Source organism: Miniopterus natalensis, chromosome 11, assembly GCF_054644295.1.
Source record: "Miniopterus natalensis isolate mMinNat1 chromosome 11, mMinNat1.hap1, whole genome shotgun sequence".
Taxonomy (NCBI): Eukaryota; Metazoa; Chordata; class Mammalia; order Chiroptera; family Miniopteridae; genus Miniopterus; species Miniopterus natalensis.
Genome location: NC_142091.1, coordinates 52,229,882 through 52,247,453, shown reverse-complemented (window position 1 = coordinate 52,247,453; position 17,572 = coordinate 52,229,882).

Below are 17,572 nucleotides of genomic sequence, written 5' to 3'. Positions count from 1 at the left end.
TATTTATGTGGCTAGTTATTTAATGCCTGTCTTCTTCATTCCACTGTAGGTTCCATGACAGCAAGGTCAAATGAATTTTTTCTATACTGATTTCCAGAACATTATGTGGCCTGAGTTGTGATGAGGCAAGGGTGTTTCCAGATGTGCCTGCAGCACAGACTAAAGAAAATCACTTGGATAGCTGCTGGTTGGGGAGGGTTAAACCACTTCCCTATTCATTCCTTTGTTCAGTCAATCACCAAATACTCATTGAATGTCTTCTTGATGCCAGGAGACATGTTAACTGGACACTGAGGTCCAGTCATTAACAAGACAGGCATGGATCGTGCACAAGGCACAGTTCATGTGTCTTGTCCTCTCCGGAGTCATTCCTGACCTTTGCATCTCCCAAGTTGAGTTAGCGCTCCCTCCTTTGTGATCTGTACCTGTCTCTCACCTTCGACCATGCTTGACTTCACCAATGTGCCTATCTTCCCCACGGACGGAGTGGGCACTGAGGCCCAGGGCCATTACCTGCTTATTGTGCATGCGCAGTGCCTAACACACTCCTGGTGCCAAAGACATGACCAATGAAAGAATGGAAGGCTGAGTGACTGAAGCTGCAGGAGACTCCTTTAGACAGTCAGTCAGAGGCATGACCTGGCCCCTTCCCCTCTACTCTATCCCAACTCCCCTGGGATCCCCATTCTGTTCCAACCATACTGACCCCAGCTTCCTGGACAACACTTGGTGTGCTCTTGCTCAGGCTCTGTCTCCTACATAGAAAACCTTTCCCTTTGTCCAACTTCAACTCATCCTACAGCTCTTGGATTAAGCATCACTTCCTCTACAACGCCTTCCCTGTCCTCACCATCACCACTTTCACCCTCATCAGTCACCAAACCCAAACTAGGTAGGAATTCCTGCCGTGGCTTCCCATAGTTCCCAGGACCCCCTTACCAATTGTCTGCCTTCCCTAGTAGATAGTAACTTCATGCAGACAGCCACCATGTCAACCTTGTACACCAGCCCCTTGCCTGGCACATAGTGGGCTCTGAATTAATTTTTTAAAAATAAATGATTGGACAAATACCTAAGTGGCAACTGCATATAAAGACAGAATGCTTCTAATGGCTTGCCTTAATTACACTACTTAAAATATATAGGCATTTTGCTGAAGGTCTGAGCAAAAAGGTAGATTACTTTTTTAAAAGTTCACATTTGGAACTAATTTTTAAACCAATGTGCATGTTATTCTCAATGTCCTACATCATTCTTGGCTATACCTGCAGGCCTGGGTAATGAGGACTGATGTTCAGATGAATCAAAAATTAAATCATGCTTGCTGCATGTAAGAAAAATGGATTCTGACATTCTGTAAGGATTTTTAACAAGGGTTGGAACAAGAGAGGATTTCTAATTAACCCTCAGTTACCTAGGAAATTACACCCATCACAACATACATTCAGAACATATATTTCTTGATTGTGCATTGTGTAGATGATGAAGGGCCAGATATGTGAGTGAGCACGTGTCAGGGGCAGGAAGTAAACATGGCACCACGCGGGGCCTGTTACAAAAGTTATCCCATCTAATCCACACAGCCTCTTTATGAGGTCAATATTATCATCGTCACTTTTATAGCTGGGAAAACAGACTCAGAAAAATTGAATAATTTTCCCAGGATCACATAGCTGATCAGGGCTGGAGACAGGATTTGAGTTCAGGTCTGTGTGAATCCAGACCTGTGCTGCTCATAGCTGCCTGACTTTTTACAGATCGTGGCTGATGGCTGAGATGACTGTGGGGAGAGTGATCAATAAAGTCAACAACACTAGCATGGCACAGAGGTTAGAAGCAGACAAGAAAGTGAGGCTCAAACCCCGGCCCCACCTCTAATTATGTTTCAGACATACTACTTAACCCTTGGAAACCTCAGTTTCCTCATCTGTAAAATGGGGTAGTAATTTTACCTACGTCATAAGGTTGTTGTAAAGATCAAAGAGACAATCCATGCAGGGTGTGTGGGGCACATTAAAGAGCAATGATGTCACAATGAAGGGCTCTCTTTTCCCAAGAATCAAATGGTTATAGGACAAGGGATGGGGTGGTGATGCATCAGAAGTCAAGCAAAGCAGGAGTCCAAAGTAGCTCACTCTATATAATTGCAAGGCTGCTAAAGGGCCTAGCACCAATGGCGCTTCATTATTTTAAGAATTCATTTAAGAAACGCTGAATCACCAATGCTTATGTTGGCATTGACAGGAAATGATATTATGTGGGAAAACATACATATTAATGACTCAAAAAGTGATTCAGAAATCTCAGGCTCTAATTAGAAACATTTGAGAAATACCTTATTCAATTGATTTTGCCTGAGTCATTCGTGCACAAGAGTGATACGATGGAAAGCTATGTCTAAATAGGTATAAGAGCACTCTTTCAGTAAGTATCAAAATTCTAAGTAATGAAAATAGTTTATTGGTAGTAATTTTTTTTCTGAGAGGTGCATAAAATCACAGTGAATTTTACAACCAACAGCTTTTGAGATTTGATGAAATACAATAATTCACAAACAGACGTTTCGTATATGACCCGTTTGTGAGTTTCAGCTGCCTAAAGAAGGAATGCACCCTAAAGTATAAAGGACTGTTCTCATTTATGTCCCTAATATTTATGTCTCCAATATTTCCCAGAGTTAATTTTGCCAGAAAATGAGGGTGTAAAAAAATACACAAGGAAAGACGATGAAAAAGAGAGATGAGAGGTAGAGTGCGGGAGTGGTACTAGAAGCCAGTTTTGTATAATTATCATTTATACACAGGGCCAATCCTGATAGGAAGAAATAACTGGAAGGATAACCCCAAGACACTGTAAAATCCTCATTCATCAAGCAATGATTCCATTGTATTTAGCACATATGTTTTGAAAAGAAAGTAGATTTTGAGTAACTGACAAGTTCTCAATGATTGGAAATAAAAGATTTTTCTGGTTAGCCTCAAATAACCAGACGCCTATAAATCTTGGACATTCCAGTTAAATGAGAGTTGATGGTAGTGGCTTCCTCTCATGAGCGGTCACTGTCTCCTCTGTGACAGATGGCATGATCTAGAATGCCCTTGCCACCCCTTTTGCCCTCTCAGCTACTTCATTCCACCAACAGACTGGTGCCATCAAGATTCAGTTGAACTGGGAACCAACGTAAGAAGTCAAGACAGACTTTGGGAACATAAAGAACCTTTTTATCTTTGCTGAAAAGAACCTTGGCAAAAGTCCCCCACAGCCTTTTGCTTCCTTCCTGTGCTTCTTTTGACCATAAAAGTTGGAGAGATTCAAATGACAATGGATAGCTTCATATATAAGATCAATGAGTATATTTTTGATACTTGATGGCTCATTCATAACAAAGCCCAGGTGCTGGCTCTCACCTCCCAGTCTAGAATATTTGACTGCACAAGGTAGGAAAATACCTCAGGGCCTGTTACAACAGTGCTTTCCTTCGAAAGGAGCTAAAGAAGAAATGTGCTCCAAACACGGGGGTAAAGCACTGTGGTCCGTCCACAGAACTACCTGTGAGTCCAGGATTCTGACTCCCATGCTTCCCATGGGAACTCAGCTCTTTTCTTCTTCCTAAGGTTGTACTGCAAACCTCACTTCCCTTTTCCCCCCAAGTTCTTATTCTTTGTTTTAATGATCAATAATAAAACATTGGCCATTCTGACATTCAGTTCTTCTCTGAAAATTGCTTCGTTTTTTTCCTTTACTAAATAGCACAGAAATGATGCCCAATGCCACTTCCTCCCTTCAGAGACCAAGATGTCTTACTATCTTTAATGTTAATATCATCAGTAGCCATTGATCACCTACCATGTGTAAAATCAGATGCCTAGTTCCAATGTTACTGATGAATTTGTAGTATCCATCTGCTGAGACACATGGGAAGGCCTACCTTCTGTTTCTTATGACAGAGACCACTGGTGTGCACCAGTATTCGTGTCCTGCTCTCTTCTTTTGCATCTCTCTTAGTCTCCTTTCATGCAAGGGAGGCCAGGGGATTAGTCTGCACCAATGGAATGTGGGCAAAGTAACCAATACCTCCACTCCCAGGTCTGGCATCTAACCTCCTGCATAATTCTTCATGCTTTCTCTACTTTTGCCTATTGGCCAGACACTAAAGATCTTGTCAATTACTGTGGGTGGACTGGTCAATAATGTCACCAATCATTGCTTGGTAGGAAGGATAGGAGAAGATCCTGGGTGATGTATGTGATGAGAGAGAAAGCCCTGAGATGGAAGAAGCCTGGGTTCCTGAATGTTTGCATGGAGGAGAGCCCCCTACTCACCCATTTGAGAACATAGCATGAGTGAGAGATATATGCCTTTATTATATTAAGCCCTGGAGGTTCGTTTTAAGGTTTATCTGTTACAGTAGCCAGCACCACTTACTCCACCTCTACTTTTCGAGAACTCTTTTCTAATACAGATTTGATATGTGCATATATAGCTTAAATGTTTCAATTGGGTTTGAGATTCTTTGAAAAGCAATGATCTGCCTTCGAATCAGGGGGAAATGCAATTTGCCATCAGTGGTCACAACTGCAAGGAGTTAATATAAAGTCCCCAATTAGATTCAGGGGCCTAATCGGGCAGTCCCTGTGGAGCTAATTTCTTTCAACAAGCAAGCGTGTTGCCAGCTCACAAAATGCTTGGTCCATACTGCCTTTCAGTTGAGCAGATGGGGGTTTTGATATAAATTGTGTTGGCATTTGCTGCTCTGAAAATAGATTTGCTTTTGCCTGCTTCCAAACTCAGTTTTAAAAAGCAACAGTCAACAAGTTCCATTCCCTCCCTTTAGGCAGGTCAGCAGGGCCAGACTTCTGTTTTCTATTAAAAAGTACAGAAATAAACAATCTAAGCATCTCAGGTTTGTGGGGGCTCTTGGGCTTTGTCTTGTTGCTGTCCTATCAGATGCAGAAATCCTCTCTAGAGCATTCCAGATGGAGCACCCAACCTGTGTTTGCTCACCCTCTTTGATGGGGAGCTCACCACTTGGCAAAGTAACACACTCTAGTGTTGAGAAGCATTGCAATTAGAAAGCTGAAATGATCTCCACAAAAATTCCATTCTTTGGTCCTATATCTGCCGATTAGAGGTACCTCCCACCAAATGCAATCCTATCTCTACAGATTGACCCCTTGGGCATTAGCAGATATAATTAAAGGTTAAACACTTATCTTTTTTCTTATTTCTATCCCAAAGTCCTCTCTCCTCCCACAGCATAATTCCTAGGACCCATCCTCAGAATCGATTCTAGCTCATCAATGGCCTCTGAAAACTGAAGTGCCAGGAGCTGGCCACAAGTCCGACAGACACGGAGAGGATGGGGTTAACATGCAGTGTGCTCAGGACTTTATGGTTGTGGGTGGACTGGGCTCTTTTGATGGAGTGCGCATTGCCTCTGAGGGCAGCAAGGCTCCCCTCAGCTCCACTAAGGCTTACTGGGAAGAGAAAAATTAAGATAAGAAAGCAAGAACTTGGGCCTCATGGAAACTCTGGAGTGGATTAGCACCGAAAAAAGTTTTGAAACTATAGGGTGGTTCCAGATCCAGCGTAGTCCTAACTGCTGGGACACCTTCGCTGCTCCTCTGGGGCCCCAGCCCTGCCTCCACTTCTGCGCTCGGGGCCCTGCCGCCAGCTGCCCAGCTCTCCATTCCCCAAACCTCCTCAGCAGCCGCTCACCCCTTCCTGGCTGCTCCTAGGTCCATGGTGCCTTTTAGCTTCTCCTGCCAGCTTCCCCTGTGAGTGTGCGGATTGTGGTCTTTTCCCAAAATACTTTCTATGACTTAAATGCAAAACTTCCGCAGGGAGAGAACTCGATACTTTCACTTAATCACCATCGACCCAGTCACGCAAAGTCTTAGCAGCAGCTGCCCGTCAGCCGCTGGCCAGCCCGCAGGTCAGTTCAGATGCCCTCCGTGACCCATGGACAGCGAGGAGAGGGGTGGGCCACGGGTGTGAGGGCGGCGATTTTTGCAGAAGGAACTCTGTAAGGGTCTTTAGCAAGACAGGCTACCCCGGCTTGCCCTGTCTTGAACCACATTCACTAATCCAGGCTTATCGATGCTGTTGACAGCCACGTCACGCGGTAAGCCTCCCAGTTATTGAAAAATCCCAAAGTCATGTTTTCACAAGCTGCCGCTAAGCCGCCATCTCCACCCTGCCCCTGTATGCTCCAATCATTGCCTCTTATAGTTTGCTAGGTAGATTCTGCTTAAGATCTCAGGCCTGAAAGCTCTCGAGCAGGGGTTCTCTGTGCTCATCAGAACCATGAAGAGAGGAAACAGGAGAGAGAGTTGGAGTCAGCTCCCAGCCCCACTTTGAACAGAAAAACTGTTTAACACGATTAAATTCCAAGTAAGAGTTTGTCAGGACAATGGTTTGGGAAACAAAAATATAATTTGAAAACTAGGGAGGCCAGGCCTCTCTGAGGCTGCTGTGCTCAGTGGAGGGTCTCATTTTTCAGTGTATCGAGATGCATGGAGTGCTCCATCCTCCAACCTCCTCCTGGGCAAGTTGAAGCCATGGGGACACTGCATCGCCCTGTCGCTGCTCCAATAGTCATTAAATGCAGCAAAGAGCTGGAAAAATGACTGTCGACCTCCGTGCTCCAGGAAGCAACAGCCCGCTGAGCCCTCTCCCGCTTCGGGCTTTAGGCAGCACCAACCCAGCATGACTTGAAGGGATGAGCTGTTTATCGCTGGCACCATCACGCCACTGGGGCCGGGGGGGACCACATGCAACTTGCTGCTGGCAGCTTCCAGGCAGGAGCCGAGATGCCCCTCCACCTACCTGTCTATGCTGTCCTTATAAAGCTAAAACTAGGCAGATACGTGCTGTAAAGGTTTAACAGGCTATGAAAGAGGTTTTTCTGCTGTGTCTGAATCTTGGCTAAGGCCTCAAACTAAAGATAGTGGGTGACAAATAGCCCATGTTCCAAAGAATGCTTGACAAATTCCAGTGTCACTTCCTGGAAGATGACAAAGCTGGATCTGAGCCCCCTTCTTTGTTGAGGCTGTGCAGAAGGGGAGAGAGAAAGATGGGGATTTCCACCCTCACTGGCCTCCTGAGGGGGCCCCAGAACCATGCAGAGATTGAAGATCAGGCAGGAGGGGAGACTGGCTTCTTACCTCCTTAGGTGGATGTGTGCTGAGTTCCAGAAACTTGTAAAAACAGCTCCCTTGTGTTAATGGAGCAGACAGAAGTGAGTTTATACCTGTGCAATATGAATTGCAATTTGTCCCCTAGTTTGTTGTTTGTCTTTTTTACTTTGTTTATGGTGTTTTTTATTTTTATGTTGTCTATATTTATCAGTTATTTCCTTTCTCACTTCTGATGCATCTCCAGGAATGTAAGATGAGCCCTGCTGCCCAGGACTGAGGCTGCCGTGATGGCTGGGTAGGGGCTAGGGGTGGGCAGGGGTTAGCTGCTCACTCACCTTTCAGCAGGCAAGTATGCACTGTCCACATGGGACGGAGAACCTCGTGAAGTCCACTGGGTTCAAATTCTCTCAAAAGACCCAGCTGCAGAAAGCCGTGGGAGAAGGGACAAAAGCAGGGCAGGACCAACAAGGTCTGCTGGGGGTGGGACAGGTCAAAGGAGCTCAGAGGACCCACCAGATACTCCGTGGAAGAGGTCACTTGGGAAACTACCCTGACAAAGGTAACTGGAGAGCTGAGCTAGAAGTGCAAAGAGTGTGGGCTACAGGAAGAAGTCTCTGCCTCTGTGTCCTGTGTCCCCTGCCAACCTGGAGGAGCAGGGACCAGGGAGGGGTGGGGGGAGTAGAGCACAGAGAATGACAGCCCAGAGCGTGCTCCTCCCCCACCATCTCCCTGAGCTCCACACCAGGCTGGAGCTGATGGGAGGGATCAGGTTTTAAACTGCATATCAAATTAAAGTTTTCGATGTAAATTGGATTAGATGTTCAAATAACTCAGGATGAGACTTTTTTTAATGCCTGAAAGGGACTGGAAACTATGAGTGTCACCAAATGACAGGGACTTGAGACTGAAGGCACTGGCAGGAGAAAACCAATGTGCTTTTCTGATGGAACCCTGCTGAGTCCAGGCTGTTGGAGAAACTGGTTGAGGAGTCTCAGAGCTTAATCTTCCTAGGCCTTCAATTCCTCCCTTGGTAAATGGAGATAATAATACTCACCTCCTAGAGGTGTTTTGAAGATTAAAGTGAAAGTGTTTGTGCCAATCTATAAAGTGGCTGGCACTTGGGGGTGCCCAGCAAATGTCTGCATCACTGGACAGGGGTCCCTCCCTACCACTTTGAACCAACAGGCTTCTCGAACAACAGAGCCAGAGAGGCCATAGGGAGCTGCAGTCTACTATCCTCACACTACACGTGACAAAACTGAGGCTCAGAGAGGCCAGGGTCCCACTGCCTGAGGTCACCCAGTGGGTTCATGTCAGAGTCAAAATCAGGACCCAAATCACCCGACCCCAGTGCCAGCCTTCTTTCCACCAAGCCCCCAGGACACTCCCATAACAGCTCAGTGAAGGTCTGTTGATTGGTTGATTGACAAGTGACAGAGGACCAGCCTCCTTGGCAGTGCCAGGAACTGCCAGATAAATAAATACATTGGCACAAGTTTTCACTCACCCAGCAAACCTGTACCAGGAACTGTGAATGGGGCTGGGCGTGGATCTGGGAACCGCTAGCTCTGTGCTCACTGAGCTCCCAACCCAGCGAGGGAGTCAGGACCCTGGGTGTACCTGGGGATGCTAGAAGGCTTCACAGAAGGGTTCCTGAGCTTGTGCAATGGAGGGAAAGAGACGAAGCTTCATTCAGGATTTTCCCCTGCCCCTTTCTCTCCAGGAGACCTCTCTTCCAGGGGTGCCCAATTTTGAGCTCCCTGGCTCCATAACCAAGTTGGCAGGAAGCCCTCCCTCGCCTGCTTTTGCCTACAAGTACCTTCTCATACTGTGCACAAGCCAAGGTCCGCAGGCAAGAGCTTTCTGGACACAGATGAAGACAGGATCCCACGGGAAAGCATTTGCTAGCCATTAGTTTGCACATCTCTGCTTGTTTCATAATTTAACAGTCCTACAGATCAACCCTTCTCTTCCCACCCTGATTCTCTGCTTATAAATGTTTACAACAGGAAGATGACTGTGAGTGGCAGTGAGAAGAGGGGACCGTAAGGCACAGGGCTTCCCTCAAGAGAGCAAAGCATCCAGAGCTCAAGGTTTAGCTCCTGGTCACATTCAAGCAGCACTGTGCACCCAGTGATCTCGAAGCACTCAGGAGACAGGACGTGAGCTGCATTTTTTTAAAAATCGGGTAAAATTAAATCTGAATTCAGTGTACATGTAAGTAATGCCAGGGATAAGCACTTACCCTTTTGGGTGCAAAACCAATTAAATACAGGCACAGCAGTGCAGTGGCTTGAGTGTGTCAAAGAGGTAACTCCCAGTGATGGCTGATCTGATCCTCTGTCTGCAGCTGGAAAACTTTCAGTGGCTCTCAAAGCTCAGGGCTGAAGGATTGGCCACTAGACAACCCCTTCTAAGCCAAAGCACTGGGGGACAGAGGACAAAGGCTTCAGGACAAACTGGGAAATGATGAGAAAGAAAGAGTGGAAATGAAGATGTGCTTTAGAAACAACACGCCTACACTTACCCAATTATTTGATATTTTTAGGTAGGACGATGGTCTGGTCTTAAACTGGAGACTGCAAATCAGGGGTCCATAGATCAAATCTAGTCCATGTGTGTTTTGTTAGGCCAATAAAATAATGTGTGTGTGTGTATGTAATTTAAATTAGTTGCCAATATTAAAAATTGGAATATTTAACAAAAAAATCTAACTTCTGGGTTTTATGAAAAACTTGGAAGATCTCAAGGGTTTAAATATTTAAAAATGAAATTATTATATGAGAAAAAGAAATCATTGGAAAATTCTTTCATAACCTCAGCATAAAGAAGGCTTTTATAATTTGGACCCAGGATCCAGAAGTTCGAAAGAAAATAAATGATAAATTTGACTACATAAAAATCAAAAACACCATAAGCAAAGTAAAAAAAGACAACAAACTAGGGGGAAAATTGCAACTCATACCGCACAGATATAATTTCTAATATATAAAGACTTCAAGAAATCAATAAGTAAAAGATCAACAACCCAATAAGAAATTAGAATAATGATATAAACTGACAGTTCACAAATAATGAAATACAAGTGGCTTTAAGTACTGAAAAGATGTTCAGCTCCATTCATAATTTTTTTTAAAAAAATATTGAGATTCCACTTTTCATGTGTTGTCATGACAAATGTCCAAAGCCTTGACAACACGCACTATCGGCAGGGCTGTGGGAGACTGCAGCTCCTCCTCCTGGAAATTAAACAACAACTATTTTGTGCCACCATCCAGAAGCCATGTGACTTTGGATCACATATCCCAATGACAGGTTCCCTGGGGAGTATCATACCTGGATCCTGAAGAGGGAAATGAGAACGTTGGGTCCTATTTGGTATTTAATTTGAACGAGCTGCTCTCCTATGATTAGGCAAAGGTTCTGGTTAAAAAGCAAAGGGTTTCCTCAGTAATCCCAGCTGCACGTCCTCTTCCACTTCTCATTTAGAGGGAGGGAAGGAGAAAGCCCAGCACCGTGGCAGGAGGGGGGCGCTAGCGGCCCAGTAGGCTCGGCGTGCATTGTCTCTTTCCCCCCACAGCAGGCCCAAGCTCACTGCCATCCTCTTTTTGGACGGAAGGAGACAGCCCCAGAGCAGCCATGTGACTTGAGCTTCTTTGACAGATGTGGGCAGGACAAAGGAGCCACAGCTTGGGTGCCTGGGAGGAAAAGCTTATTTTGACGTGGGTCTTTTTGGTTGAATGAGTGAGAGAAACTTGGAAGCTAAGGGTGCGTGGTCAGCTGCTGAGACGTCTCAATCACACTGTAGCCGGGTGCCATGCTAGCGATTTAATTTGTGCTTTTCTTTAATCCTCTCCTTTAGGGAGAAAGGTGCCAAGATCAGTCTTAAACGGCTACTCTGTGTAGAAGAAATAACAGCGGTGAACCCCTTAAATGCCACTGCTTCCTCAGAGTAGAGGAGAAGCATGACTGACCCTTTGCCCTGCATAAATCATTAAGTTCCTGGACCATGTGGTGGGAGTGGGGGGTCAGATAGAACCTCGAGAGAGACACAAATTTCCTGCTAACATAGGAGTTGGGGGGAGTCAATCAATTCATTAGAAAACAAAAAATGGTAAGACTGTGCTCTGAGACTGTGAAGAGGTTCTCACTGGGTATCTGGTTTCCCTCTTCCCAAACCCAGAGTCACATTCCTCTCTTGGAAGTTTGCCAGAAGAGACACTAGAATTCTTGCTGACCTGACCCTCCTCGTTAATGGAACCACTTGTGGGTAGATGTTATCCTTGGCAAGGGAATATCTTTGGAAACCAGGGATTAGAGTGAAAGGCCAATATTTTTTCTGTAATTAAGGAGCATCCCTGATTTATTTCTTCATGGAGTCCTTCATGGAGTATTGGGTGGTGATGCCAAAATTTCCCAGAGAAGAGTGGTGGGGAAGAAAGCCATCCAATGGCCTGGGAAAGCTTGAGTTGCTTTGGAGACTGCCAGCAGCATCTTTTCATCCCAGATGCCTCTCTTGTGACCTCTCTGAGCACTTCTTTGGGAAGAAACAACTCTTTATATCTAGAGCTGTGATGCAAATTGGTTTTGTGGGATGCTCTGATCTGACTGAAACCTTGAAGAAAAGGAGAGGGCAGGCAGAAAGCCGTCAAATGTTGCAGAAAACCACATCCCCAGAGTCTCTCCAAACCTAAACTTGTGTTTCCTTTCACCATTACTCAAAATCACTGAGCTGGAGTTGTCCAAATGGTGCGTGCCTCTGAAAAAGTGTGACTTCAGTGCATCAAACCTTGCTCCATCAGAGCCCTCAGTGACTCAGAAGCTATCTAGTTCCCTCTTTCCCTCTGTTCTTAAAACAGAAAAGCAGAAGATAAGAAAACAGCTTGACCGCAGGCTTTCGACAAAAACTTTTAGTAGGTATCTTGGACTTCACATGAATAATAAGGAGCCATAAGAATTGATGTCCATGGTTACAAGTCTGGGGTCCTTTAATATCCTCAATCATCAGAAAACATTTTTGATATGAGTCTTACACTCTACTAGAGTATGAGAAAGAACTCAGAACTAACAAGGGCTGAAACCAAAAGGGTTTTCTGGGTGAGTGTCCATTATCCAGAACCACCCCCAAGTTCAGCAGTTAACAGAGGTGACACTATAACTTCCCATTGCTGAAGGCGTGTTTCTGTGACATGAAGGATCAGGATCACATAAAATGCACAGAGGACTAAACCGCAGAGTTGTGGTTCTAGTTAAGACTATAACCAACCCTCTACACGTCCTTCTAGTCCTCTGGTTCTCAGAGGGTTACTTGTAAGAGGAGCCAGTTGCATCAGCAGAGGCTGACCCTCGATGAGAGGGAAGAGAGCAGCAGGGCACTGGGACCTGCGCGGTTGGAAGGGGGAAAGGCCTGTTTGAAGGGCGGAGCATGGCTGAAGGCTGTCGTTAGTCTCCTTGGTTCGCGTGACCTTATCCCCCACTCTTCTTGGATATGAATCAGCTGTTCCCTTCTCCAAGAGTGACTTTTCCTTTCTTCTTTGGGTGTCTAAATTCTATGTACCCTTAAAGGTCCAGTTCAAAAGTCACCTCTTCCATCTCTCTTCTACAAATAATTTCTTCACTGAATTGTTCCAGCGCTAATTTGTACCTCTGTGATGATTCTGATCACTATGCCTTATATTAAACTAGTCTATACCAAATTGTAGTCTCCTAGACACAGGCTGAATTCCACATTTGTGTACCTGATAATACCTAGCAGAATGCCTTGTGTATTGCAGGTGCTCAAATTACTGTTGAACGAATGAATGAATGAATGAATGAATGAATGAATGAATGAATGGAATCCCATAATATCTGGAAATAGCAAAATTACTCTGGTTTAACCTAAATACTTTAACTATTTTTATTTTGACATTCTTGCTTAGTTCTTCCTATACAAACACTGGAATAATCCCATTCCAAATTCTATGGCTTCTTTAGTTATGGATCCCACATTTGCCCACTTCTTTAATTCCTGACAGTCAGATCTTCGATGAGTGCCACACAAGGTGCACTTTACATAGCTCTCAAATAAATGTCCCTGACAACATCTCGGCCCAAGCCTGCCAGGAAAATTTAATTCCTCTCTTTTAGCCCCACCTCCTAAGAACTGGAAAATAATACTTAGAGAGCAAGTAATCTTTGTTCAACACAAATAAAGAGCAAAACAACACTCATGGCTTCTTAAAGCTATATATTAGATACACTGAAGAAAGTATCTCCTTGATATTAATGTGCTTACAGCTTCTTACACAAAAATTAATTGGAAATTGAACAAGGCCAGAGCTCAAAATTCTGCATGTCTAATGATGAAACAGCTCATACAACGGACAGCTAAAATTCTAAGAGCAAGTTTGTCACGGCACAGCATACAGCTCCATTCAGGATTGCCCCTTTTGGGGGAAATGGGGCCTCTGTGGCTTTATAGGTGCTCCACTAACATGTCATCTTTGGGGAGGGGAGTTGGAGCTAAATGGACTTGATGCTATTTCACAATGCTCAGCTCAAGCTCCTTAGGGAAATGCCCAGTTATTTCCAAACCACAAATGGCCCACCTCAGGCAAGACGGAGAAACCTGCCGGAAGTCTCCACAGCCCCAATATCCCTGCAGACTCCGAGTAACTCAGAGGGAGGAAAGCCCTGCAAATCAAGTCAATGCGACTGCTGCCTCTCAGCCCCCTGTCACTTCTCCTCCCCACCTCTGCTCCCTGGAGACGGCTGTATAACGAAAGATAATGAACTCTGGAGTTAGACAGACACTAGCAAGTAATTCCTGCCTCTGAGCCACAGTTCCTCCCATTATACCTACTTTACAGGATTGTGTCAAGAGCTAAATGAGATAACGTGTGTGTTGCACTGGCACAGAATAGATGCTCAATAAATGTTCTCCCCACTTAAGACAGAACCCGAAGTTTCAGTCCAGCAGTATAGCAGCTTCATTTGTTTCTCCACAACATAAAATATTCACAAGTCTACAGCACAGGAAAGTCTTGAAGGAAAGAGCTGTCTCACTGATCTCTGGGATCCCAGCACCCTGCACAGAGCCTGGCACACAGTGGTTAGTTCAGAAATGTCTATAGAATGAATTCAGTAAACAATGGAAAAGAACGGCCACCAGCTGATGGAGGCTTACCACTAGTGGTGACACACATTAGCTCATTTAATCTACACCATAACCCTCTGCAGTAGATACTATCTCTGTGTCACAGTTAAGGATACAAAAACTCAGAAAGATTTGGGATGGCAGCTTCACGGAGGCTACACAAATAATAGGCAAACCCTATGAAATTGCCTATATTCCACCTTTTAAAAAAATACAAATGAGCGTATACTACATGTCAAGCACTGAACGAAACAAACAACACATGCATATTATAATTTAAGTGTTACAGCCCTGTGAAACAACAGATGGAAATTACAGATGGGGAAACCAAGGCTCAGAAAGATTAATGGCTTGCACACAGTTCTTGACCATTTTAGACTTGCAACAATGGCCATTTCAAATGGATCAACCTGATATTGAAAGGGAAAGCCAGGACTCAAACTCAGGCCTCTCTGCCTCCACGCCCCTGGGAAACAAGTTCATGTACATTCCCCGGGCTACTGCGCCTCTTGAATAAGTGTATCAATGATGACATCAGGGGAGAGCGGAGGAGAAAAGGCAGAAGAGAGGGAAGAGGGGTGAGAAGAGAAGGTGGCCGCAAACACTGGGACTATCTGGGTGGTCCTACAAGGCCAGGTCCTTCCTCACCTCCTGCAGAATTGCCTCTGTGGCGACCCAGCTGTTCTGCTCGCCTGCAGTTCGCAGCCAGCGTGTCAGACGCCGAAGGGCAGGCCCCTCTGCGCTGAGCCCCAGGAGGGCCGTGTGGATGGGAACAGGGCTCTCCAGCGCACACCCATCCTGGGACCCTGGGCGGGTGGCCACGCTCTGCTGGGGTTGGCAGTACAGGGGCACTGCTTCCCATTGCTCTCCGGGACCGTGGCAGCCTCGCCCTTGGTTGGCAGCCCATGAAGCTGCCAGACCCAGCTCGCTCATCCACAGGTTCACTCACAAAGGCCTTTTAAAATCACTGGTGCTCTCGCCACAGGAAGTGGGGCCAGCCCAGCGGAGGGCAGGGTAGACCCCGCCACTGCTCTTCCCCAGACGGGCACCGTGCCACTGGAGCAAGGACTGACTCGCAGAACCGGGATGAGGAAGGATGGTCCTCAGAGGAAAGAGAATGGGCTGGGACCAAACCATCCATCACTAAGACTGGTGCAAAGTACTGCTATATATTTGGTGAATGAACTACTAATCCCTGAGAATTCCCCAGAAGAATTGGGGATGTTCGTGTCTATCATTTCCCATTTCTTGTCATGGGACTAAGAACCAGGCCTTGGAGCTCTCCCTGCCACGGCCCCTTCCTCATACCAACCAGAGGGCACAAAGGAAGGAGCACCGGCCTCCTTTCTCAGCAGCCCTGATGGATGCAAACAGCTGGGAAACCAGTTCACGTACATTCCCCGGAGCATGTTATTCATGAGATCCTTCCACATCAGACAAATTTCCCAAGTTAGTTCTAATTGACTCATGATGGATGTCTGCAGTGTTTCTGATGAGGCTCACCTGCAGTGCTTTCTTCTCTAAAGATAGTGGGAAAGCTACATGCTTTCCAAAAAGCAAATAATTGTCAGACAGCATTTCAACAACAAAGAGGAGCAGAATATAGTTCAAAGAAGGTGAGCGGCTTGCAGGCAGGGGACATAAAAGAAGAGGGAAGGAATGCAGAACTCCAGCATAATGCCAGGCCCCCCAACACCACCGAACCCCCAAACTTCCAGGGCTCAGCTCCTAGCATTCAAGTCATGTGTCTGCCATTAGATCCATAACACTCTGAGTTCCTATTATTTGCACCCAGGGCTGGGTATCAGCCTTGTCTCCCTACCTTCCTTACCTTCCAAATACCATTAAGCACCAAGTCCTGCAAACCATCTGTCTCTGGAATCTATGCCCTGCTCTCAGTGCCTCAGCTGCCACCTGAGGCCAGCCCACCATCCTCTTCTACCTGGACCCCCCATAACAGCTGCCTAACTGGTCTCCCTGACTCTCCTTTGACTCTCCAGACACATAACAGATGCAAATCTGATCACATCACTCTCACACACACACACACACACACACACACACACACACCCCGTCACAAACTCTCCAATGGCTTTGCATGGCGCTTAGAAAAATGCTCCAAGTCTTTTTGATGGGCTGCAAGAGCCTCCATGACCTGGCTGCTGCCTCCCCTTCCAGCCTCATCTCAGTCCCTTCTCCCCTTCACTTATTTTGCTCCAGATCCAAAAGTCTTTCAGTTCCCTGAGTATACTCGGCTCTCTCCTGTCATCAGATGTTTATATATGCTGGTCTCTGCCTGGGATGCCTTACCCCTGTCCTTCATCTCCTAAATCACCCCTACTCATCCTTGAATAAGAGTTTCAGCGTGGACAACAGTTTTTCGGGCAACCCTTACCTGAGCCCCAAATGAGAGGCGATCAATCCCTGCACTGTGAGCCGCGCAGCGCCGAATGCGCCCCGTTGAAAGCGTTCTCCCTGCTCGTAATTCTCTGTGTCGGCCTCCCTCCTAGACGGCAGGCTCCCCGAAAGCAGGCTCCATGTAGGCCTGCTCCATTCCAATCTTCCTCCCCTAGCACGCAGCCTCCCAGGTGGAAGGCTCTAGATAAACACTGATGAATCGAGAGGTTAATTAAGTGATGAACTGACTGACTGATTGAAAGTATTGAGGTTGGTGTCAGAAAGGCAGAAGAAGGGTTTAAGAACAGACACTGGGGCTCCTTTCCAAACTCTAGTTTATGGCCACAAGCTATATGGCCTTGGGCAGATGATTTCACCTCTCAGAGCCTCAATTTCTTCATCTTTATGTTCATGATAGTAATACCTGCCCTTCCTGCCTCATAAAGGTTATACCAAAAAATGAGATACCAATCGTGAAGGTGTTTCACAAAATACAAACGTGCCAAGCTGGGCAGACCCAGCAGCGCGCTGTGCTCTGGAGTGAGTCTCTTCTCTGGCCCTCTTCTCACCCAGACGCAAGAGAACAGTCTCCACATGCCCTTGCCCCACTCCCCAGCCCTCAGTACATTCGAGGGCACCTTAGTGTTGAGCTAAGAGCCGCTTGATAAATAATGAATGGGACCCAATGAGAAGAAGGAATGCCCGAAGAGATGTCCAGAAGACAGAAGGGAAACACCCAAGCCACAATCACACAAAAATAGCTCCTGGTATTGTGTCTCTGGGGTCCTAAAGATGTGTGGGGAGTAGAAAGAAATGCTATTGATGGCATGTGGGCAGGAAAATGTATTCTTGTTGCTGAAGGTCTTTTAGGTGTCCCATAACCCAGTGGCTTTCAGTT